Source organism: Spermophilus citellus (assembly GCF_964194105.1).
Source record: "Spermophilus citellus genome assembly, chromosome: 2".
NCBI lineage: Eukaryota > Metazoa > Chordata > Mammalia > Rodentia > Sciuridae > Spermophilus > Spermophilus citellus.
Window position 1 is genome coordinate 158,161,658 of NC_138183.1, and position 27,322 is coordinate 158,188,979.

A 27,322-nucleotide genomic window follows, 5' to 3' on the forward strand; every position below is an offset into this window, starting at 1 on the left:
AGCAATGTGCTGTTAGTCTCTTAGCTTTGCTGTAGATAAGGCCTCTGTGAGCCTATGCCTCCCTGAGCACACAACACTTGTTAATCACTTAAGGAGTGTTTGTTCAAACATAGGAGCGCAGTGTTGTTTTATCCAAAATTTCCCTAATCTCATATTCCTTTCAAGACTAATTACACAAGAGCAACTATGATATTTTTTAAGATTTATAGGGACATCATGATTGTGTGCCAATTCAAGAGGTCACCAAACACCATGTTTTACAATATCCCATTCCACATCATCAGAGAGGCACCAAGACAATGACAGTCATCAGTCATTTCCTTACCCAAGCTCTGCTTCTCCTCCTTGTCTAAAGACAAAAAAGAGTGTGAGACTTACACTGAGTTAAGATGGCCCTTCAGGATACCATTCCACCATCTTCCTAGTCTTGCTGACTTGAAGAAGAAATCTTTTTCCTTGCTCCAACAACTTGTTCTTCATTTGTTGGGCCCTTTAAGAGCCATGAGTAAACGGACTTGGGTTCAGTAACAGGTTCATTAGTCAAAGCTTCTGACAAAGGTGCCTGATTGTTCTGCATGTCATAATAAAAACATATAATTCTTGTGCCCCTTAGAAACCACAAGAAACAGAAAACAAAATTGGACAGAAGGAAAAAAATCATTATTTTTTTCCAATATTATAAGAATCAGAGAGATTCAACTAAAAACATATCCCAAACAACAAGGTTCAGATAACTTTTTTTTAAATTAGCATATGAAAATTAATCAATAACCAACAACCAGAAAATACAATAGAAACTTCCATTTAGAATTGCAATTCAAGGGAGTACAGTGAGAGACCAGCTGGAGGCAGCGGCTCCGCGAAGCTGCGTGGGTGCAGGTATGAGTCTCACTCCATGGAGGAGGATGACAGCCAGGTGGGGAGCACTGCTGTGATGAACACTCACAGGAACCGTGAGGGGCGGCTGGCCGGGCTGCATTTGTGGTGATTTATGGGAGCCAGGGGCTGCCGGAGAGGGATGTGGATGCTATCAGCTAGGCGGATTAAATGCCCATTTACATTGTTATTGACATATAAATTATCTGTGCCAAGGAGACAGTGAGGAAGAGGCTTTCTGGGGCAGTAATGTGGCATGCGCCCCAGGACATGGACTCTTCATTGCCCGAATCTGTCCTTTGGGTTCTCATGAAGTGAATCGCACGGTAAAACCCAAGTCCCTGTTCTCACGATGTCAGCAGCAGCTGCCCTCCTTGCTATGGCAGTGGTGGCGAGCGAGGTTCCCCAGTGGCTTTTAAGAAGACAGCAAGACCTTTGAAGGGGCAGCGCTGAGTCCCGGGCTGGCAGGAGCTGTGTCTGGTGGGGTACAGGTGTCACTCTCGTCTGGGTGATTTTGTTCTTCTGTGGATTGGGAAGTCTCACTGAAGAAGACAGGGGATTCTATGCCTGGGAAATGGAATCGATTTCTGAGACCAGTCAACAGCAGAAGAGAAAGCCGGTTACCCACGGACTGGAAGATCAAAAGAGGACCCTGCCTTGATGTCTTCTCTATGGAGAGGCCTCCCTGCCTGATTTCAGCAGAGTGAGCTTAGCACAGAGGGCATACATTACACATGTAATCTGCTGGTCAGATTAGACGTATGACCATAAGACTAAGGAAGCACATGATCCAGTTTTGGAGCATTGCTGTATCCAAGGATTAACAATCAAAATTAAAATTCAAGGATTCAGAACATGGCCGCCGACGAGGAAGCAGCGATTCTAATGTCTCCACATTAACGGGATCAGAAAGACCCTTTGGAACAGCGGCAGTCTACCTACTGAGGAACTTCTAGCAAAATTCCGTGAAGTGGGGTCCTGCCGGGAACTGGTAGGTTTATTAAAAGTGACAGTTTGTGGCCGCCGGGACTCGGGGCCTGGGGACTGCGGTACTTGCCGGAGAGGGGCTGTCGCCTCCCCGGCCCCGGGCGCCGCTAGAGCCGCGAGCCGGAGAGACACGGAGCGGGCCTCGGTGGGGCCAGAAGCCAGGAACGCCGGGGGCGGAGAGAGTGACCGGGGCAGCGCTGGCTGTGGGGGCCGCGGCGGAGAGAGGTGCGGGAGCCCGAGGCTGAGACACACCAGAGGGAGCGGAACGAGAGCCCCGCCATCATCCCGAAATAGCGAGAAGAGGAAGATGGCGGAGGGAAGTGAGTAAGCCTCTCTGTGCTCCACGCCCCACGCCGCCACGTCTGGAAAGCTGAGACAGACAGCTGTGACTCTGCATTAATCCATCCGGCTGAGGCGGCTGGTCAGCCCTTCCCATCCTACGGAGGTGGATGCCTGCAGGGCCTTCGTGGGTAGTGGCCGCAGGTTCCAGGCGGGGCTTGGGAGAGACAGTGGGGACCCGCCCGTTGCGTTGGTCGCCCGGCAGGGGGAGGCGAACTGTTGCCGTTTGCGGGGTACACCACTGTGGCGGAGGGCTGGCGTCGCAGGGCTGCAGTGGAGGAGATAACTTCATTGAAGCCTGCGGCTACAGGTGTGTAACCCCCTAGCTTTCCCTCTCCACGCATCCGGGAAACCTTAAGGGCCCCTCCCAGCTCTCCCGTGAGTGCTACAGTCAGCCCGAGGGAGTCAGAGGTGGTGCGGGACTGGAGTGCCGCTCCCGCCAGGGCTGACTGCTGAGGTCTCTTGCACCAGCTACGGGGGAGTGGCTACCGGAGGGCAAGTAAAATTCGCTGAGGATTCTCAGCCCCAAGCTCTACAAACTTAGGGTCTGAGGGAATGGCAATCTGGAGGAGTGAGCCCAGTCGTTCATGAAAACAGGGCTCCCGGGAGCAGCAGACCTGGCTTGTAGCCAGTATTGTGGTGAGAGGGGCCTGGCTAGAGGAAAAGTGGAAGTGATTGGACACAAGAGGAGGCCCTAGGCATTCAGGATTGGAGACTCACCCAGTCTGGGAGGAGCTGCTGCACAGTGATTGGTTCCCGCGTACTGACGGGAAAGACTTGACCTGGTGGACACAGCGCCACCTAGTGGAAGAGAAGTTAATCAAACTCTAAGACGGCATTTATTAGTCTTTTTTATTGTTGTTTTTTTTTTTTTTTTTTTGATTGGGGTTGTTCTTTCATCTTCATTTTTCTATCTTGTTTTTTTCTCTTTTTTTCTCTTTTTCTTCTTCTTTCTCTTCTAATTTTAATTTTATTTTTTTAATTAGTATTATTATTTTTTTTAATTTTTTTTCTTTTTTTAGTTCCTATTTCTTTCTTCTTTTGTCTTTTCATTTTTCTTATCCCCCCTTCCTTGAATTCTATCTGCCTACTCTCATTCTCTTTAGTGACTTCTTCCCTTCCCTTCTAATACCTTTCCTCCCAAGCATCAAATTAATTTATAGGAGTAAACAGTAACTCAGCAGTCAAACAGAACAAGAAGCAACATGAGCAGCTTCAAGAAGCAAGGAAGAAAAGGAGTACAAACAATGCAGGACAGCCTAAATATTCAGGAGGACCTAGAGTCATCAGAAAAATGGTCATATAAAGACCTCAAGGAACACCTTAGACAGATGGAATGGAACCTTAAAGAGGATACAAGACAGCAAATTCAAGCAGTGAAAGAACACATTGAGAATGAATTACATAAACAGCTAAAAGAAGAAGTTAAGCATCTTTATCGGGAGATAGAGATTATAAAAAAGAATAAAACAATAATTCTAGAAATGAAGGAAATGATAAACCAAATTAAAAACTCAATTGAGAGTATCACTAACAGAGTGGAGCAAGTAGAAGCCAGAACGTCAGATAATGAAGACAAAATATACCATCTTGAAAAGAGTCTAGCCAACTCAGAAAGGCTGGTAAAAAATCACGAGAAAAACATCCAAGAGTTATGGGATAACATGAAGAAACCAAACTTACGAGTCATTGGGATAGAAGAAGGTACAGAGATTCAAACCAAGGGAATGAGAAACCTGCTGAATGAAATAATTACAGAAAACTTTCCAGAAATAAAAAAGGAAACAGATATACAAATTGAAGATGCATACAGGACACTGAGCACACAAAATCACAGTAGACCAACGCCAAGACACATTGTTATGAAGATATCCAATATACAGAACAAAGAGAAAATATTAAAAGCTACAAGAGAAAGGAGACAGATTACATTTAGGGGTAAACCAATAAGGTTAACAATGGATTTTTCATCACAGACACTGAAAGCAAGAAGGTCATGGAACAATGTATTTCAAACACTGAAAGACAATGGATGCCAACCAAGAATTCTGTATCCAGCAAAATTAAGCTTCAGGTATGACAACGAAATAAAGATCTTTCATGATAAACAAAAGTTAAAAGAATTTGCAGCCAGAAAACCAGCATTGCAAAGCATTTTGAGCAAAACACTACACGAGGAAGAAATGAAAAACAATAACCAAAACCATCAGTGGGAAGTGCCTCAGTAATGACAGAGGGTGAGGGGAAAGATAATCACGAAGAAACAAACTAAATTTAAAAAAAAAAAGTATAAACAATCAAACATGGATGGAAGTTCAAACCATATATCAATAGTAACTCTGAATGTTAATGGCTTAAACTCTCCAATAAAGCGACATAGGCTGGTATCATGGATTAAAAAAACAAATCCAACAATATGCTGCCTCCAGGAGACACATCTGATTGGAAAAGACATACACAGGCTGAAGGTGAAAGGATGGGAAAAAATATATCATGCACACAGTTCTCGTAAGCAAGCAGGGGTGGCCATCCTCATATCGAATAAAATCGACTTCAAGACTAAGTTAATCAAAAGGGATAAAGAAGGTCATTATATACTGTTAAAAGGAACCATTCACCAACAAGACATAACAATTACCAATATTTATGCACCAAACAATGGTGCTGCGACATTCATAAAACAAATTCTCCTCAAGTTCAAGAATCAAATAGACCACAACACAATAATTATGGGTGACTTCAACACACCTCTCTCACCATTGGACAGATCCTCCAAACAAAAGTTGAATAAAGAAACTATAGAACTCAATATCACAATCAATAACCTAGACTTAACTGACATATATAGAATATATCAACCATCATCAAATGGATATACTTTTTTCTCAGCAGCACATGGATCCTTCTCGAAAATAGACCATATATTATGCCATAGGGCAACCCTCAGTAAATATAAAGGGGTGGAGATAATACCATGCATTTTATCTGATCATAATGGAATGAAACTGGAAATCAATGATAAAAGAAGGAAGGAAAAATCCTACATCACATGGAAAATGAAAAATATGTTACTGAATGATCAATGGGTTACAGAAGACATAAAGGAGGAAATCAAAAAATTCTTAGAGATAAATGAAAATACAGACACAACATATTGGAATCTATGGGACACAATGAAAGCAGTTTTAAGAGGAAAATTCATCGCCTGGTGGTCATTCCTCAAAAAAAGAAAAAACCAACAAATAAATGAGCTCACATTTCATCTCAAAGCCCTAGAAAAGGAAGAGCAAAACAACAGCAAATGTAGCAGAAGGCTAGAAATAATTAAAATCAGAGCGGAAATCAAGGAAATTGAAACAAAAGAAACTATTGAAAAAATTAACAAAACTAAAAGTTGGTTCTTCGAAAAAATAAATAAGATCGACAGACCTTTAGCCATGCTAACGAAGAGAAGAAGAGAGAGAACTCAAATTACTAACATACGGGATGAAAAAGGCAATATCACAACAGATGCTACAGAAATACAGAAGACAATTAGAAATTATTTTGAAAACCTATATTCCAACAAAATAGAAGATAGTGAAGACATCGATAAATTTCTTAAGTCATATGATTTTCCCAGACTGAGTCAGGAGGATACACACAATTTGAACAGACCAATATCAATGGATGAAATTGAAGAAGCCATCAAAAGACTACCAACCAAGAAAAGCCCAGGACCGGATGGGTATACAACGGAGTTTTACAAAAGCTTTAAAGAAGAATTAATACCAATACTTTTCAAGTTATTTCAGGAAATAGAAAAAGAGGGAGCTCTTCCAAATTCATTCTATGAGGCCAACATCACCCTGATTCCGAAACCAGAGAAAGACACCTCAAAGAAAGAAAACTACAGACCAATATCTCTAATGAACCTAGATGCAAAAATCCTCAATAAAATTCTGGCGAATCGAATACAAAAACACATCAAAAAAATTGTGCACCATGATCAAGTAGGATTCATCCCTGGGATGGAAGGATGGTTCAACATACGGAAATCAATAAATGTTATTCACCACATCAATAGACTTAAAGATAAGAACCATATGATCATCTCGATAGATGCAGAGAAAGCATTTGACAAAGTACAGCATCCCTTTATGTTCAAAACATTAAAAAATTAGGGATAACAGGAACTTACCTTGACATTGTAAAAGCTATCTATGCTAGCATCATTCTGAATGGACAAAAGTTGAAGGCATTCCCTCTAAAATCCGGAACAAGACAGGGATGCCCTCTATCTCCACTTCTATTCAATATAGTTCTCGAAACACTGGCCAGAGCAATTAGACAGACGAAAGAAATTAAAGGGATAAAAATTGGAAAAGAAGAACTTAAATTATCACTATTTGCAGATGATATGATTCTATACCTAGAAGACCCAAAAGGGTCTACAAAGAAACTACTAGAACTAATAAATGAATTCAGCAAAGTGGCAGGATATAAAATCAACACGCATAAATCAAAGGCATTTCTGTATATCAGCGACAAAACTTCTGAAACGGAAATGAGGAAAAACACTCCATTCACAATATCCTCAAAAAAAATAAAATACTTGGGAATTAACCTAACAAAAGTGGTGAAAGATTTATATAATGAAAACTACAGAACCCTAAAGAGAGAAGTTAATGAAGATCTTAGAAGATGGAAAAATATACCCTGTTCATGGATAGGCAGAACTAACATCATCAAGATGGCGATATTACCAAAAGTTCTCTATAGGTTTAATGCAATGCCAATCAAAATCCCAACGGCATATCTTGTAGAAATTGATAAAGCAATCATGAAATTCATATGGAAAAATAAAAGACCCAGAATAGCAAAAGCAATTCTAAACAGGAAGTGTGAATCAGGTGGTATAGCGATACCAGATTTCAAACTATATTACAGAGCAATAGTGACAAAAACAGCATGGTACTGGTACCAAAACAGGCGGGTGGACCAATGGTATAGAATAGAGGACACAGAGACTAATCCACAAAGTTACAACTACCTTATACTTGATAAAGGGGCTAAAAGCATGCAATGGAGGAAGGATAGCATCTTCAACAAATGGTGTTGGGAAAACTGGAAATCCATATGCAACAAAATGAAACTGAATCCCTTTCTCTCGCCATGCACAAAAGTTAACTCAAAATGGATCAAGGAGCTTGATATCAAACCAGTGACTCTGTGTCTGATAGAAGAAAAAGTTGGCTCCGATCTACAGATTGCGGGGTCGGGCTCCAAATTCCTTAATAGGACACCCATAGCACAAGAGTTAACAACAAGAATCAACAAATGGGACTTAATTAAACTTAAAAGTTTTTTCTCAGCAAGAGAAACAATAAGAGAGGTAAATAGGGAGCCCACATCCTGGGAACAAATTTTTACTCCTCACACTTCAGATAGAGCCCTAATATCCAGAGTATACAAAGAACTCAAAAAATTAGACAATAAGATAACAAATAACCCAATCAACAAATGGGCCAAGGACCTGAACAGACACTTCTCAGAGGAGGATATACAATCAATCAACAAGTACATGAAAAAATGCTCACCATCTCTAGCAGTCAGAGAAATGCAAATCAAAACCACCCTAAGATACCATCTCACTCCAGTAAGATTGGCAGCCATTATGAAGTCAAACAACAACAAGTGCTGGCGAGGATGTGGAGAAAAGGGTACACTTGTACATTGCTGGTGGGACTGCAAATTGGTGCGGCCAATTTGGAAAGCAGTTTGGAGATTCCTGGGAAAGCTGGGAATGGAACCACCATTTGACCCAGCTATTGCCCTTTTCGGACTATTCCCTGAAGACCTTAAAAGAGCATGCTACAGGGATACTGCCACATCGATGTTCATAGCAGCACAATTCACAATAGCTAGACTGTGGAACCAACCCAGATGCCCCTCAATAGATGAATGGATAAAAAAAATGTGGCATCTATACACAATGGAGTAGTATGCAGCAATAAAAAATGACAAAATCATAGAATTTGCAGGGAAATGGACGGCACTAGAGCAGATTATGCTTAATGAAGCTAGCCAATCCCTAAAAAACAAATACCAAATGTCTTCTTTGATATAATGAGAGCAAATATGAACAGAACAGGGAGGAAGAGTGGGAAGAAAAGAGTAACATTAATCAGTGACATGAGATGGGAGGGAAAGAGAGAGATGAGGAAAATTGCATGGAAATGAAGGGAGACCCTCATTGCTATACAAACTTACATATAAGAGGTTGTGAGGGGAATAGGAAAATAAACAAGGAGAGAAATTAATTACAGTAGATGGGGTAGAGAGAGAAGAAGGGAGGGGAGGGGAGGGGGGATAGTAGGGGATAGGAAAGGTAGCAGAATATAACAATTACTAATAGGGCATTATGTAAAATTGTGGATGTGTAACCAACGTGATTCTGCAATCTGCATTTGGGGTAAAATTGGGGGTTCATAACCCACTTCAATCTAATGTATGAAATATGATATGTCAAGAGCTTTGTAATGTTGTGAACAATCAATAAAAAAAAAATTAAAAAAAAAGAATTGCAATTCAAAAGAAAAAATATCTAGAAAAGACTTGATATGCAATATGTAAAACCCATATGAAGTAAACTGAATAACTATATAAAGGAAAAATAAGATATTTATATAAATAGAAAGATAGTCCCTCTTCATAGAAAGAACTCCATTTTCCTGCATTAATCTATAAATTTAAATTGATCCAAAAGAAAAAATTGGGAGAAAGGGTAGAGGGAAGAACAAATCTTCAAGTTGACCATTAAATTTATTAAAAAAATAAAAAGCAAAATATTTTTAATACATATGAGCATGGGGATGTATTAGCCTTACCAGATAAAACGTTATGTTGTAAAGTTACAGCTAAAAGAATCTTGTACTGGCACAACAATTAACAATCAAATGGAAAGAAGTGAATTTAACAAAACTTAAAGCAGACCCTATATAAAAATTTGATTATGTAGAGGCAGCTTTTCAATACATTGGAAAAAGATGGATTACTCAATACATGATTTGTGATAACTGGCTTGTCCATCCGAAACAAAACAAACAAAATAAAAATGCCATCTCCGTTTCTTTATTCCAAAATTAATTTCAGAAGGCTAAATTATTCAAATGTAAAAAAACTAAATCATAAGAGTACTAATAGAAAACATGAGAGGTTTTTTAAAAAAACATAATTAATAGGAAGAAGTTAAGTATGACACTAAACCCAGAAGACACACAAAAAAGTGAATAAAACCCACCAACATAAATTTAAAATGTCTTTATGACAAAAATACCAAAAACCAAGTCAATCAAAAAAGAAGGAAGAATATTTGCTGAAGTATAACAAAGCATTAATTTCCCCCACAAAAGAGTACTAAACAAGTTAATTGGAAAAAAAGCCCAAAAACCCAATAGAAAAAAAGTTAGTGCAAAACATTGGGGGAAGGGGGCGGGAAGGCAGCTGATTTTTAATCATGAGAAAAGATTCCAGTTTCATTCATATTAAAAGAAATGTAAATTAAATTAAAATCACAAAGAGATTGCATTTTTTCCTAGTAGATTGACAGAGCAATAAGTTTGATAATTAATTCATTATAAAGGGGCATCATATTGTATTATTGTTGGGAGCTCCAAATAGCACAACATCTTTGGATGGCAACTTAGCAATTCAACCAAAATTTTAAATTTCACTTCTAAAAACTTACTTAATAGCTAGTATACACAAGAATGTTCACTATTGTATTATTTATAGGAGAAAAGGAAAAAATATAAATGTGTATTAACAGGAAATTGATTATATAAATTCATATGTGTGTGTGTGTGTGTGTGTGTGTGTGTATATATATATATATATATAGAGAGAGAGAGAGAGAGAGAGAGAGAGAGAGAGAGAAAGATATTAAAAGAAAAAAAGCAGACCTACATATACTAATATAAAATATTCTCCCAAATGTTAAATACAAATTTAAAATGTAGCTCTGTGTGTATAATATTTTAATATTGATTTTTAAATGAAGTATATGGATATATATTTGTATATGCAGTTTTTTTAAAATTAGGTAGCAAATCATTTGTATGTGGAAAATCAATTTAAGGAATTACTACCAACACTCTTTAATGTTGCTATTTTTACTTTGAGAATTTCTATTTTGTTTAAATATTGATTAAATAATTTGATAACCATTTTGTTTTTCTTAATCATATAGTAAAGATAAGCATTTTGTGCACATTTTGTTAGTTATGTGATTGCATAGTAGGTGATAGGAATATGCAAAAATAAGTATATTTCTTGCACTGTGTTATGGACAAAAAACATTTGAAAAATACTGGTATTAACTATCCTTGGAAAGACAAATAGCAAATTGGTAAATAGCCCTTAAAGACTGAAATAGAGAATCAAAATGGGGTCAGAAGTGGAATGTAGATTGGCTTTGCCCACATATTGTTATGTTATTTGTACTATCGATTCAAATTTTGTTTTGAAAAAGCGAAAAAGAGATTGTTAAAATTGTTTTTTATAGAAAGGAGACTGTTTATACTTCTGTTAAGTACATGCCAGCAAAGTACAGAATCTGGAGACTGTTATTATCCCTCTTTGGACCTACAGTTTTACCCTTGAATCTGAAGACAGTTTGCTCCAGGATTATCAATGCATTCATGTCTCTCTTAATTATATTCATTATAGTTATAATATCTTGATGTATTTCCAGGAAGAAAGTTATTTCAGTTATGAACTCTACAAAGTGGATTTAAAATCGTCAGTTTTATATAGAACATCTATTAAACTATTCCAATTTTGTGTCTATTTACTTATAACAAAACTAATGTTTATCAGAATTAATTTCCATATAACATTTTAAACAGATATTTGATTCATTAATCAAGTTTTGACCATACCATATAATGACAAGTTATTTTTTCTGCTTTTAGGAAGTTGCCTTTACCACCATTTTGAACAATCCCAGTTTTCTTGAATCCAATATCACTTATCACATTGTACTATGTGGATCCCTATTAGTAAATCATTGTTGTTTTAGTTGCTGTCAATTTTATTCTGTGTTGATTATTTCAACCACAGAAATTCATAATGACTTGGAAAAAGTATTTTATATCTAATACACACACACACACACACACACACACACACACACACAGAATAGTAAACACTTTTGCAAGCTTACTCTGTGATCTAAGAATGGTTTGTTAGATTTTGAAGCCAATTCTTTGGTATCATTCTGAATACTTTGAAAGATGTGAATTTCTTCTCCAAGCCACTGAAAAAGCCAAGAACAAACTTCTGATCACACAATGGTATCAACAGCTCTCAATTTGATTGATGGTGTCAAAACAGTGTCTGACACCCAACAAAAGTGCCATTCATTACCGTGGAATCGAAATAGTAGGGTCAAAACATTAGAGCCAACACTGTGCTAGGGCTTGGATTGTACAGATGGGAAGTCCAACTTCTTTCCTTCAAAACATTTATTATCTTATGTAAAATCTAGATACCTAAAAAATAGCCATACTATAATGAGTATGTGCTGAAAATATCATAAATAAATTTTGTATGTTTGAGACTCTAAGAATAGGAATTAATTTTTCACAATGAGCTGATGGAGCTTGAAGCACCAAGCTCTGTCCTGATAGGAACTTTGCTTTGACTAATGAGCAAGTGTGCTGGAAGGGGTGCAAATAAACATGGTGGTGATGGAATGAACAAATTGAAGCCAGCATCCAGAGTCCTGGGTAGGCAATTAAAGTTATATTTTCTTCCATCTGTTTCTTCTCTTCCTCTGTCATTGGAAGTAGAAGCTGAACCACCAGAGATTCTAGATCTTATTTTCCTTACTGTCCCCTTTCATGGCCTGCATCCATCCTCCACCCTACCTCCCTTGGTTCTGAGACCAGTAGTTGCTGTACCAAGTAACAGTGGCTCAAGGAGTTGAACTCCTAAGAGGACAAGAACCACAAGAGATCCACCCTGCTTTAGGAATTGCCATGTGCCCATTCTGAAAACCTGATTGAAATTCCACATTGTTCTTCCTTCCTCCAGGGGATCTTTGGTTGGCTTGACTCTTCAGTCATTTTTTTTTAAATAATGAATTTATGTCATTGGCAAATACTAATGCTAATCACAGCATTAATTTCCAGGGTTTATTTAAATGCATAGTATTGGACTTTGGTCAAAATGTGCTTTTGTCTGCAAAGTTATCATATTAATTTTCCTCCTTGGACAGAATGTTTGACAAGATAGTAATTGTTTTAGCAGCAAGTTCGCTGCCTAGAAACAGTCAGACTGAAATGCCTATCACTGAGGCATGCTGGCTTGCCAGTCCTCTGGCTTACCTCCTCAGAACTTACTTTGATTCCTACAGCCTACTGCCTGGACAAATTAGGAAGGACAGAGGCCAGACAGGAGGGGAAAAAGCTCTCAGCAAGCATCCCTGCCAATCCCCCTTTTTGGCCTGGCCCAGGGCCACACTTCTCAGCAGAACAGGAGCTATGGAACCGGAGGGAGTCCACACAGGCACCGAGTGGTTACACACCCAGCATACACACAGGCCACACCTGAAGAGAGAAGGCTGAGGAAGCAAACAACACTCTGTAAGGAGCTGATTCCAGACAGGAATTAATGCTTTGGAACATGGTATTATTGGATTGATTTTAAATAGATGTTTCGCTTCACTTTAGTGAGATAAACTGTGGGCTGTCAAAGGGAGCCCAAAGAAATCAAAAGAAGAGAAGAAATAAGAAAAAAAGAAAAGCAACCCCAAAAAGTCTGCTTAGGTTATTGCTCTAGAAGGATCTTTAAAATTCGGTTTTCCAATTGCTAGGTCTCTGACAGCACTATTGTGATAAACTGATGAATGTCTATTTATACCAAAACATAAAACATATGGATGGTTATTTAGAAGACAAATGCATTTTGACAGATATCTAATTTCATTCCACTGATAGGATGTACTTTGTCAGACTCCTCATTTCATTTGAGACGAAGTTGCTTCTGGTTTCCAGCACCTTGCCATGGTGGAAATGCATTTGTCAGGCCCTCCAGACCCAAGATAGGCTTCAAATACTGCCATCGCAACTCTGCTTAAAACCAGGGAAAATCGTCAATATCCCCTCTTACCCACTCACACAAGAAATATTACGAAGTAAATGCTTTTGAGCACTCGATTGGATAACAGGGAGAATTATTCAAAAGTTTCCAGCATAGATTGTTGGGAAATTTCAGCCACCCAAGACATATTAAATCACTTAGGAGCATGAAAGGAAAGGAGGTCAATTCCCTCGGTGCTCAAGGGACAAAAGGCTGTACTTGAAAAGTTTTATTCCATGTTTTCATTCAAGAGTTCCCTTCTATGGGAAGCATCTCCTGATGCATCTCCTACTGTACCTATCCACACACACCTCCATAGACCCTAACATCACCCTGCATTTTATTTTTTCTGATAAAGATCTTGTCTTTTCATTTTTGCATCCTCAGTCTCTAGAAGCCTGCCTATTACATAGTAGGTATTCGCTGAGTCTTTGTTGGTTGAACAAATAAATGAATGATTATTTCTATAACAGTATCTATCACCTGAAATTATTAATTCACCTGTTATTGTCTTCCTCCCAATCTAGGGTTCCTGGAATGTGGGGACTTGTATATTTGTATCCTTTTCCTCAGCTATGAGCACAGTATCTGGCATATAGCAGATACTCAGTAAAACAGGATGAGTGGGTAGATGAGTGATTGTTTGAAGCCAGGGGATTCTCCAGTATTTTCCAGTGTTTCTCCAAGTTACTAGCCATATATATCCCAAAAGAATTCCCTCCTCTCAGACCCAAGTCTTTCAAGTTTGAATTTTGAACTTCATTTTTTCTAAGAACAGGAAACATTTTTTTAAACTTGTTTTCTGAATATTTCAAGAACAAATAGGGAACCTTTAAAAACAAATCTGAAGAAGATAGCTTGGGTGTCTGTGGGTAGAATCTATTAGCCATTCCCCAATATGTACTTCCCTACTTTCTTAGTAATAGAACCCCCAAATTTTAGCACAGCCCAAACTGCCTGGAATAATAATATAACATTGATCCACGTCATGCTTTGAATATAATGCTTGCTGCTCTGCCACTGAGGCTTATTTTAAAATGGACACTTTTTTTTCCTTCTTCTCCCTCTCCCCTCTCTAACCTGGGGGCAGGAAAGAGGATTACCTTTTTCTCATACTAGACCAAGTTATCGGTCTTTGAGCACACACCCCACCACAGGAACCAAGCAATTCAGACTTCAGGGATGGCACCAGAAGATCTAAGAAATGGCTATCTCCCAAATTAACAAGTGAATTACAACCCCACACAGGGAACACCTGGAAGGAATCTCTTTTTTAAAAACCCTCTGTTCTACCTGATGGGCAGAATCACAGCCTCAGGGAGAGGAGACCCCAGTACTTCTCCTATGCTAGCAAAGCAATAAAACGCCTTTTTCCTTTTTCTCAAAATCATGTCCTCACTATTGAATTGGCAATGGGGACAAGGACCAAGCTTTCAGTAACAACATTTTCCAGTCTTCCTTGTAAGATGTGATTGTGACTAATCTCTGGCCAACTGTATTTAAATGGAGGGGTCATGTGTAACTGCCTGGAAGTGTCCTTGAAGGAAGGAGACATGACTTACCCTTCTTCTGCTAGAATACAGATGTGATGGCTGGATCTCAGGTATACAGGATGACTCATTCATTGAAAGCCACATGCTAAGATGCCAGAATAGCAAGATACAGTGCAGGTTCCTGACCACTTTCCAACCTGCCCCATGAGCCCTGGATTCTCTGTCTCTATTTGGGGTTTACATTCACTTGCAACCTAACCAATCTTAATGAATAGAGGCATGTTGACTGGATAAAACATGAGAAATATTTAAACATCTGCTATAAAGTTGAATGGAACTGAGTTGAATTGGACTGAACTGATACTCACTAGACTAAAGCCATGGCCTTTTAGATAACAGAAACTTTTTTATAAACTCTAAATAGAGTTTGAACCAGAGAGCACAACCCTGATTACAGCTAGCCCCTTACCCCTTCCCACTCTGCTCTGGGGAACTACCTGACACTCACCCTTCACCCTTTACCACAGGAAGAAAAAAATCTACTACTATTGCTGTGGTTACAAGAGTCCCCTGTCTTCTATCAGACACAGTCCAACCTGGACCTGCAAATCAACCAATAATCTCCCTCAGAAAGAGAAATCCCACAGAGAGGAGTTTTCACTTGGGGTTGAGAGTTCCCACTCCCAACCTATAACTATGAAACGTCTCAATTCAAATAGGCCAGAGCTCAATTTCCATCTCCATTTAGAGCACTTTGACTGTGGTCATTTTTCTGATAATGTCTGGAAATTTCATGGCTTTTTAAGCAAGATGAGGTAGAACGGTTGGATTTACTGCGGGTGAAATGCTGGCAGAAGAAACTTCAATTTAGCAACTGTTATCATGGACTGCTAATCGGGGACTCCTCGGAAGAGTGATGCCACTGAAAACAGTTATTACTCAGTGTTAATAAAAAAAATTATGGATCTAATAAAAGTTAATGGGGACATATCATGTGCCATAAAAACTGCAGTCAAAGCAAAGAATGCAGGCTTGGGGGAGAAAACTTCACTATCATTCTGTTTTGTCTGGGAGCCAAAAGTGGTCATGTCCATAATGCATCTGAAGTACAAATGGTTAAAGCAAAACAAATTCAACTGTAGAATACCTAGTAAAGGGACCACCTCCTTTTGCAAAACTGGAAAGGAGCGAATGTGATATTATCCAGCAAATCTAATTCTTTAACAACAAGTAAAACTTGGTTCATGGTTAGCTACTTCTTGTAGAAAAGAGTAAATTTGCTTAAGAAATCTATGTATGTTTCCCAGCTAGGACAAGAGCTTGCTTCCTCCAACCACGCACTGTCTTGTATCTGAACAGGGTGTCGATGATTCTCAGGGAGGTAAGTTCCATACAGCCATCAGGATGCCTACTGAGTGACAGGAAGTCAGAGAGATCAAACCCCACCCCCCCTGCCACCGCCCTTCTGCTGTCACCCTAGTCAAGCCACTACCACCTCCCACCTGGGTTTTCTTACAGACTCCTCCTGATCAGTAACTTCCCTCTGGCTTTGTTCTTTTGCTACCCATCTGGTTCCATTTCCCACACAACAGTGAGAGGGATGTTTTCAATTTACAAATGTAGTTTTACCACTCTTGTTTTAAATTCTTCAGAGGCTTCCTTTGGCTCCTAGGATAAAAACTGAAATCTTTATCAAAACTCAAAAGGCTTTCTACAGTTTGGATCTGACCTGTTTCTCAGTTTCATCATGAGCCTCCCCTGCCCTCACCCCCTACATCCAGCCATATAGATGAGTACATACCACACCAGGCACTGTCATTTCTGAGAGTGAGCATCTGCTGCTCCCACTCTCTGCCCAAATCATTCCAACTCATCCTTAATTTCATTTCTTCTGGAAGGGCTTCCCTGGCCCCAGATTAGACTAGCTTCTGCAGTACATGCTCCAAAGGCAATCTCTGCTTGTTCCTCTTATAAAAATTACTATTAATTATATGCACAATGTCTGTTTTCTGCACTAAACTTTAAGCCTCTTGATTATAAGTTCCAAATCCATCTTTTTACCACTTTTCTCAGCACCTACTACAGTGCATGATAATTATAGGCACTCAAAGGTTAACTGTCTAAACAAACAAATAAGTAAAGGAACCATCCTCAAAACTCAGAGATACTGATTACAAGACAAAATGACTATTCATGATTCTATGCAAAATAGAGATCAAGACACACGCCCTATTAGATTTAAAACCCAAATCAAGAAGGTAAAGCACGTTTGGAATATAGGGAGAGGGAATGTGAAGCCCCTGCCTGGACATGAAAAAACAGGGATCCCTTTCCCTAGCCTTGAATTGCCTACCAAGGTCAAAGGTGAATTTTGCCAAGAAACAGGAAACTCCTTTCATAATCCAACCCCCTGCATTTTTAAAGAGCCCTCCAAATGCTGGTCATCATTGCAAAACCATTAGAGTAAAGATTGGTTCAGGCAAGAATGATCATTGGAATGATGCCAACTCTAGGGAGAAATTTTGATGCTTGCCTGGACTTCAATTGCTTATTAGCTACAAAGGATAAAATGGTAACTATACATTGGAGAAATTAAAGAATACGTCAACCAGTTAGTTGATCAAAATTCAGAAGCAGCAAACTGGGCTGGGGTTGTGGCTCAGTGGTAGAGTGCTTGCCTAGCATGTGTGAGGCACTGGGTTCAATTTTCATTACCACATACAAAGAAATAAAATAAAGGTCCATTAACAACTAAAAAAAAATTTAAAGAAGAAGAAGAAGCAAAAGAAGCAGAAGCAGACTGACATTGTGTGACTCCAGAGACCATACCCTAAGAAGGATATGCCATCACTTATGTAGCATTCTGGCCTGAAATTAATATTCCAAATTCTTGACAAGGAAGTATAAGGTAAACCCAGAATAAAAGGCTGTCAAATGTTCCAGATTAAAGAAGAACTAAGAGACAAGACAATAAAATGTAGTATATTATCCTAGATTGGATCCTGCACTGGAAGAAACATCTTCTAAGGGTCATTATAGGGTTAATGGACAAAAAAATGAAATGCAGAAATGGATTTAGATAGATATTGCATTAATATTAAACTTGCTAAAATTGATAACTATCCTATGATTCTACAAGCAAAAGAAAAAAAGAATATCTCTATTTTGGAGAAATATGCACTGAGATATTTCAGGGTAAAGGGCCAAGATGAATCCAATTTATTTTTATGTGGTTAAGAAAAATTGTTACACAGAGAGAGGATGAATAATAAAGCAAATGGATACACTATTAAAAATAGAGGAATCTGGACATACTTTATACTGCTCTTATTCTTGTAACTTCTCTGTAACTTGTAAATTATTTCCAACTTTTTAAAAAATTATAAAGGGTGTTATAAAAAGCCCCCCACTCTTCTGCCCCCAGCCCTGAGATCCACAAGAAAAGAGTTAGAAAGCCCTGGCTCTCTTCACTCCCAATGTTGTGAGGCACCAGAATCTCCCTCTGATGTGTAACAACATCCCTGCAGGTAAGGCAAAGATGGTGGAGAACCTGTGTTCCCACACACCTCACTCTTATGTGCAGCCCTTAGAACACTTGAGTGTCTCCAGAAACCACCCAGGGAACCTTAATATGCAAAGCACCACTCCAGAACATCACAGGTGCCTTAGACTGTCTGGTTGCCTAGCAACCCAGACTCCCACTTGACAAGATGAAACAGAAGCGTTCCTCTGGGTCCTGGGGTTGATACACGCTAGAGGGAAAGTCTCTATTGGTCAAGTTCCAGGTGAGGTTTTCAGCCAGAGACAAGTCTAGGTCCTGAGCCACAGAAAGCATCCACAGCTCTGAGGACTTGAACCAGGAACAAAGCGTCAAGTCACTCCAACTCCCCTAATCTTAGTTTCCTCAGAGTTGGAATAAATGAGTGGTTCTTAAATCTAGCTGAATTTTAGGTGACCTGATGAGCCAGAACCAGCTCATTCTGTTATCAAAAGATCAGAATCCTTTCAGGTAGGATCCAGACACCTATATTCGTATAAAGTTCGTCAGATGGTTCATATATACAGAGGTGAGATTCAAGGAGCTAAAAATGTTCCATGCTATGGTTTGAATGTGTCCCTCCAAAATACAGCTGTGTTAAAAGATTGGGGACTTTAAGAGGTAACTAGGCCTGAGGGTTCCTACCTTATGAATGAGATTAGGTGCCCTTTAAAAAGGGCTTAACAGAAGAAGCTCAGCTCTCCTTATCTTTCTGCTTTCCACCATGTTGAGACACAACATTCCTCTCTTCAGAGGATGCAGCCCTTACCAGACAACCTGACAGTGCCTTGATATTGAACCTCCTATCCTCCAGCGCTGTAAGAAAATGTATGTCTGTTCTTCATAGACCTCATCTTTGATATTCTGTTATAGCAGCACAGACTAAAAGAGCCTATTAGGACCCCAAAGTCTCTTTTAGAGCAGATAATTATCTATATGGCACTGGTGCCTGTAGGCTATCTTGAATCTTAGCCTCCTCTTCCCTCATTTTCTCCTAAATGGAGCCCTTTGATCCCCACACTCTCAGGTTAGCTCTGCCCCACCCCCAGACCAGCCCCAACAGAAGATAGGTCACTTCTTTTAGGCTTCTTCACCTTTGCTGCTCTACAGACCCTTGTTTCTTGAGGCTCAGGACTACCTTGTGCCTGTCAACAGCTGTAAAAAGCCTGAAGTTTTACAATACTTGAAAGGTAAGAAGTTAGCCTGCCACATATTCATGGAGGCTGGCACAAGACATGAAATCCCTGGGTTAGAGAGAAGAGAGACAGCTTATTACTTATAGTAATTGCAGTAGCAATTACTGGTGTCTCATTATTTTTGCACCAGTCTCTCAAATTCCAATAACTACAGAGCAACATGAACAGGGCAAGATGGCATTTGAACAAACAACGGGTTGTATTATAGGGTGGGAGCCCCAAGCTTAAGAAACCTAAGTCTTTTATAATGGTTAATAACTATAACTGTCATTTGCTCCAGAAAAAGGTAGAATCTATCTTCCAAGTTGTTCACTATATAAATATCCTCGATAGTCAAGAGTAAAAGGAAATTTGTGTCTTGCCTCCAACATATGCAGAAATATGAGAGACCCATGGAGAATTGCCTCACATCAACACCCATCCCTAACACTATTCTGGGGCCCCTAACTTGCTCATTTGCTTAGGATCAGAGCCTCTGGGGCTATCTGTGATAATTCCCTCGGAGCTAGTGTCCCATCTATGAACTCCAAGTTCTGCAGCCGGGACCTACTTTCCTAAAGATCAATTACCTATAGCCAACCACTTGAATTGCCCATCACCATGGTCCTTGGATTCTTTAAACTTCTCAGACTAATGGGGACCCAAGGCTCTGACCCAGGTGGGAGCTCTCTGATCTAGGACAGAACCTGAGAACGGGACAGAGTTGGCCTGGGACTACAGAGCAAGGAGCCAGGGAAGGTAAGAGAAGCAGCACCAGGAAAAGGGAGAATTGTAAGCTGATCACACACTGTAAACCAGTAGTTCTCAATCTTCGGTATGCATTTGATTCACCTGGAGGGCTGGTTAAAACAATCTTTGTTTCAACAAAGCTGGTCCTTCTGAAGCAGACCAGGTACCCCCACCCAAAACACCCTGGCCATAATCTTCTCTTCTTGTCAAAAAAATTTTTACCAAAACTTTCAACTGAATGTCAGTGGGATTTCTATAGGGAACATTGTGGTTTGAAGCTTGCTCTTTCTTATAGATGCCAGGTTTGCCTACAAAAGGTGTGACAGAGTTAGAGTCTGCAATCAAGCTTATTGTGCAAAAAACATATCATCTGTTTTCTTGGTAAAAACGTGTTAAACTTCTGTCTATCCTAAGAATATGGGACGAAGAGTAACTGTTATGTATCCACCCACTGACACGTAACCACCCCACTGAGCAGAAAGTTTAAAGTGTTTCCATACTCCACATCCAGAGATGTTTAGACATTAGTCCCTCTGGACTGCTGCAGCTAAAAAAACCTGCTTCCTGAAAATTCCTCAGGTGTCCATACTCACCTGTCCTACATCACTGCCCCAAACACCTCTGATTGAGTAGGTCTGAGGTGAGACCTGGGAATATGCACTTCTAGTATGTTCTCAGGTGGTGCTGAACATAACCTGTTCTAAACTTTGTCTATACAAAACGCCTGGATGGAGAATGACATGAATGGAATGTCAAGTGGAGGAAGAAACAAGAAGGACAGTTTAGAAGAACCTAAAGGGTTGTTCTCTATCCCTTCAACCCACCGGCAGTGAACTTTTTATAAAATTCCCTCAGCTTTGCTGTGGTTCAGGGAAGGTGCTGTTCTAGGGTCGTTTAGACAGATGGTAAGTTGGACTTCCCAGATATTGACCTTGTTGTCCTAGATGCCGTGCCAAGCTGTTACATATGCCTCCTCCCACTCTCTGCAGCTGGCTCTCTTTCTGGGTCTTATCCTACCCCTTGGGTAGATCCAGTTGGAGTTTTGGGGTCTTTTCAGGCTGTTTTGTCCTAATCAAATTATTAGCCTCTGTCTCCCCACAACCCCACTCCTTTTATACACACCCATTAAGTCCATTCTTCCCCATCTTTGTACCCAAGGGCTGATGTCCAAACAGATTGCAACATCTGGGCTACCTTGTGGCCTATTTACAGTTCAGTTTGGCAATGAGAAGAACTGGCAGGGGATCAAAGGATGAGTTCCAGGTCTTTCTTTCACACTCCTTATTCCCAACAGTTGTATCTCTTATAATACAGTCAAATGTCTCATAACAATGGTGATATCTTTCTGGGAAATGAGTTCTATTGACAAGAAACTACTATAGAGTGTACTTACACAAGGCTAGATGGCATACCTACTACACACCTGGACCATATGGGACAGCCACCATGGTATATGTGGTCGGTGGTTGATCAAAACATTATTATGCCGTGCATGACTATATTTGCATCCTACCCTGTCTACAACTTCTACCGAGTGGCCCCTAAACCATGTTTCCAGCGTTAAGACTGAAAACTCATTTCCATAAAACTTTCCCTGAAGGTGGAAGTGGCTTCCTGCTGCTGTTATTTCCAGGTACATCACCATCTCTTACTTATTCCCTTAATCCTGCCCACATCTCCATAAGCAATTCCTCCTTTGAAGTCTTTTGAACCTCTGGAATTGTTTCCTGCTGGGACTCCAACCAACACAGCTTTCTCACCTGGCCACACCCAAAGGTGTGCCACAGCTCCCCTCTGCCAGACAGAAGTACATGGAATGGGGTTTCTGGAGAATTAAACGGACAAACAGCTCCCTGCACATTCTCATGCACCCATCCCGAGATCCACCCCACAGGGCTGATGTGGAGACAGCAGCAAAGGAGAAGGCACAGCCAATGTGACCAGGATCCTATCATCCAAGCACTGAAGGGATCTTCTCCCCAGGCAGCTTCCCTCGGGTGGATACAGGGCTTTCTGATAGGACAAAATGACAAGAAAGCAAGGCTGCCCCCAAGAGTGTACGTGCTCCAGAGGGCCTAAGTCTAGTCAAGAGGCTGGTATCCACAGAGCTTTGGAGTCCCTGATGATGTTGCCATGGTAGCAGTAGGGTCACTGCTTAGCAACAGGCCAGAGCTGCAGGAAGTTGCTAAGGTGTTTTCACATGTGTTAAAGCAAATGGATGTTTTTCTCAGTCTTGAGTATAAATACACTGTGGGGGGAGAAGAGAAAACACACACACACACAAGCCACCTAGTGATGTGCAGAGCAGCAGAGCTGCTGGTATTCAAGGCCTGGAGAAGATGCATTTTCTCTGGAAGAGGCAAATGGAGAGATGCATGACCCAATGAAGCACATCGCCTCCTTCCCCTAAAACAGCTGACATCTCACTCACCCAGTCTTACAAGCTTCACCACCACTTAACTTATGATATAGTTTCCAAATCTTTCTCCAAAATGGTTTTGAGAGGCCAAGGGGTACAGTAATTAAATGCATGAACTCCAAAGCCAGACTGCCTGGGTCCAAATCCAGGCTCTGGCCCTTTCTTGCTATATTACTTCAACCATATCATTTCTCATCTATAAAATGAGAACAATCATAATGTCTACCTTACAGTGAGAAACAAGTATTCCATGGCAAGCACTTTGTATATAATGAGTGTTTTTATTAAGCATAATTGTTACATGTAGTCAGAAAAATCATGGAAACTTTCCCATGTGCCAGGACCTACATAAGGAATGAAGAACATAAATGTTAGAAAGCAGTTGTTCCTAAGGGGCCCTCATCAATCCCATTGCCAGTGTGGAAAGGGTAAAGGCCCAATCCTCCGTTGTTTGTTTAAGGTACCCCCAAATCTGGCTCCAGATTGGCTAGATCTGGATCTAGATTAGAACAGCACCATGAAAGTGGTTGGTGGAGGAGGGAAGCCCAGGACCTGGCACTCAGGAAGCAGAAAGAGGTCTGCTCACAGAGACAAAATACAAACCCCAAGGCTCACCCCCGAGTGGCCTACTTTTCCAATCACATCCTACCTGCCTACAGTTACCACCTAGTTAATCTAAATCTCTGTGGATAACTGCGCTGATTAGGTTAAGGATCTCATAACTCAATCATATCACTTCTAAACTTTATTGCATTGTCTCCTACGTGAGGTTTGGGGGGACACCGCATATCTACATCATAACACTTTCTGAACTGGATTCCATCCCCTCCCTTTAGATACATCTGCTCACCTCCTCTTGGCTTTATCACTCACTGTTCCACCTGGGTTGTCTGAATGGACTCCATCCAACTGCCACCCAGGCATGCTGGCTCCCAGGACACTTTTACCTCAGCAAAGGAGACACACTGAGAGCATGACCATGGGATTCACTGGTCTTATCATCATCCAGGATCAGCAGTCTAAGAATAGCAGAATAGGCAACACCCTAAAGGATACAGTGTGTGCATGGAGCCACCATCATATATGGTGCTCTGTCCTGATCAGCAAGGATACACACTATGGGAACAAAGGAGTGGGGAGGACTCGTCCCTCTTGTCATGAACGGAACTCTAATGCTAGTGAGGGTTTCCCTGAACTAGAAGCTCAGACCATCACTTAGCCACTTGGCACTCCTCTGCTCATAGAGGAGTTACTATACTAGTGGAATCAATAACCCTGGTTGCCAGAAGGAGCTAGTTATTGCTGTGCAATGGTAGCAGAGAGGATTGCTTCTAGAATCCTGGGGGTGGGGGTAGGGTCAGTGATGCTTTTCTAGGTCCTTAAAACCCAGCAAAAAAAAAAACTGAAAGGTGCAATGGTAGCAACTATAGTCCAGCAAGGATGTGGCAAAAAGGAACAAATTTAGTCTAGGTCTTCGCTACCCATTGTATCACTGGACCAGCCTCATCAACATCACCTAAAATCTTGTCAGAAATGCAGCATCTGAGCCAGCTCCCCAGACCACTGAATCGGACCATGCATTTTATCTGATCTCTGGATGGTTGTTATGGAGTTAAAGCTGAGAAGCCAGCAACCCAGAACTTTTAGCTGGAGGTAAGAGAAATCTAGAGTGAGTGATGAGGATAGGGATGAATATTAGTTATGGCTTCCAACAAGTGGAAGGGATGGGAACGGTAACCTCTTCCACTTACCCTCTTTTCAGAGAGTGGCTGGTTGCTACCTTGATGGAGAATCGGTGACTAGCTGCTGGTGAATGTCACCAGCCTGAACCCTGAAATTACTGACAGCCTGTTGTCTTGTCAGCTACGCCCCTTCTTACTAAGGCTAAAGCCTGGAGGCTGATAAACACATGCTTCTACATTCATTGTCCCATGTTCCCAATCATGGAGGGCAGATGTCATATTGACACTCCAGACAACCTTGTGATCATGATAATCCCATTATAATGATAAAAAAAAGACACTGGTGATACCAGAGATCTGACCATGCCCAAATCAGGGAAGAAAAGAGGTGTCACCCTGATCCTTGGAAGTCTCCTCTCCTTCCCGGGAAAGGCTCTCACATCACTTTGCCTTTCATACCACCCAGCCCTAGAAAAGACCCAAAGCCTAGACCTGTTCCCAGAGAAGATGACTTTAAAACGTGAGCTCCCCTCTCCCTTTCTTTGACCACTGAGTAAAATTGCCTGCCTTCTCCTAGAACTGTTCAGTTATTATTTGTGAACAGCACTGAGAAGAAAGAGAACCTGCAAATTTGATAACAAATATGGGAAATAGTGCAGCAACTTTGGGAAACAGCTGGCAGTTCACCAAACGGCAAACAAAGAATTACCAGACAACCCAGAGGTTCCACTCCTAGGCATATAGCCCAGGGAAATGAAAACACAAGTTTCTATATGACGTCCATAGCATGTTTGTGAAAGGGGTGGATGAATGAGCATTTTTCACCTGGAGACAGGTTACTTAATATTTCTGAGACATATCAGAAGGAGGAAAATGATTAACCATGTACAAATCCCAAGGGAACAAATAGAATAATTGATCCTGCTTTGGTCCCCAAAATGTTATCTTTCTCATCCAAAATCGCTGCTATCAATGAAGAAGGGCATTTGTAATTTGGGGCCTGAGTTTTAAAGAATCCCCAAGTTGTTGATTGGTAGTTTGGCCAATAGCAACATAGAATTTTCTAGCTAGAAGAGTCCTCAGAGTTGCCTGAACTATTAAAGGAAAAGAAGTCTGGAAAGAGAACTGTCATTTTGTGGGGAGTGTGACAAGTGGTTGGGTAATTTTCTGAGGATAAGCTGAGCCCAGATAAGGAGTTCACATATCCCCAGCAGTGCCTATAGTCTCAGAAGTTTAGCAAATTGACACTGTGTCTGTCACACATTATTTAAACTGATTACTCATTCTGGATAATTCAGTCCTCAAAATAATGTGAACATATGACCATAACTTTGCTCAAATGCACAATAAGGAGGGGGACAATAAAGAAAACTTCCCCAAACAACCAGATGCAGAAAGTACAAACATCACACAGGCGACCCAGGATGAAAGACCAACAAAACCCACAGGCCCAGCCCTTCCCCAGAGGCAGCCCAGGAGAAACATCCCCGGGCCAGAACTTCAGAAACCTATTCACCTACAGCAAGTACCAGGATGATAAGGGCAAAACTGTTCCCCAAGGAGAACTGTGCCCTTGGGCAGAGCAGTAGAGCGAACTAATTTCTAATAATGAGGCTGAGAGCTACAGGGTTTGTCTACAAAACAGACTTATTCATGAAGAGTAAATATGTCAACTAATTCCACAAGCATGCTAAATCTCCATTGTTTTCTGAAGTTCAGGTTTCCTGGCTCTATAAAATGTGATGCACGCCTTCAATGTGTGCTGTAGAATCTGTGAGATTGCAGAATGCCACATTAAACTCGGAGCTCCTGGGCTAATGAGGGTAAGTCCATTTTGCAGTAATGAATTGTTGGTAATAGCCCATCTTGGAACAGATGTCTCATCCATCATTGCACCAGGAGTCCCACGCTCCACAGTGCTGCCACAGCATGGGGAGGCGGCACAGCCCTGGGAGGTGAGTCTCCTCTCTGGGCTCCCGGGGAGCCGCCAACTCCATGAAGTAGAATGAGTTGGTGCTTATACAGAGTGAGTCCTAACTCAAAATATATCTCCATTTACCTGCCACGGCACTTAAAATACCCTCCTGTGAATTGTCTTTTATTAAAATGTAAATATGTCACCTGGAAGAAGTAACAAATTAAATTAGCATCCATTATCACTAATTTCCACATTTTGGGGAGCCGGACCCTGAAGAAATTGTAGAGGACAGATAGTATTTGATCAAGGGTGGCCTTGAAAAGAACTGAGCAGTTCTCAGGTTGGTGGGGCAGCATCAAGCAGGTGTTACAGGGTGCCTGCAAGCAAATCCTTGCTCACCCCCGTGATACTCATGTCGTGTTCTGGGGGTTTTCTTTTGTATTTGTTTCATTTGCTTGTTTTTGAGATAGTCTCACTAAACTTCCCAGACAGGCCTCCGACTTGTGACTTGAGATCCTCCTGCCTCAACCTCACGTAGCAGCTGGGATACACCCAGCTTGAAATTGCTATTTTCTTAAATATTTCTCCAACTATCTGAGCAACTTGAGGGAGGAGTCATAATTACTTATATTCACACATTCCCAGAACTTGGCTTATGAGTGTTTAGAAAATTCCTCTCTCCTCTTTGTTGAATAAGTGAATTTTAGCCTTACAACCCTGAAGAAACCAGAAGAGGTATCACCACGTTAGTGATGTGAAAACAGACTCATGGAGACCCACATACTCACCAAGCATGCAGGACCTGGAGGAATAAGGGACAATGCACGTTGCCTAAGGATAATAGTATATGGGGAAACTAAGAGGAGGTAAGAGTAGACTAGATTAGGGCCAAATTTTGCATGCCTTTGAATGGCAGCCTGAGAATGTTATTCTAGGAACTTCTGAAATTTTTATTTGTTTAGTGATTCGGAGTACAGGAAGCAGAAGGATACAGGGAAATGTGCAGTGATATTTTAGGAAG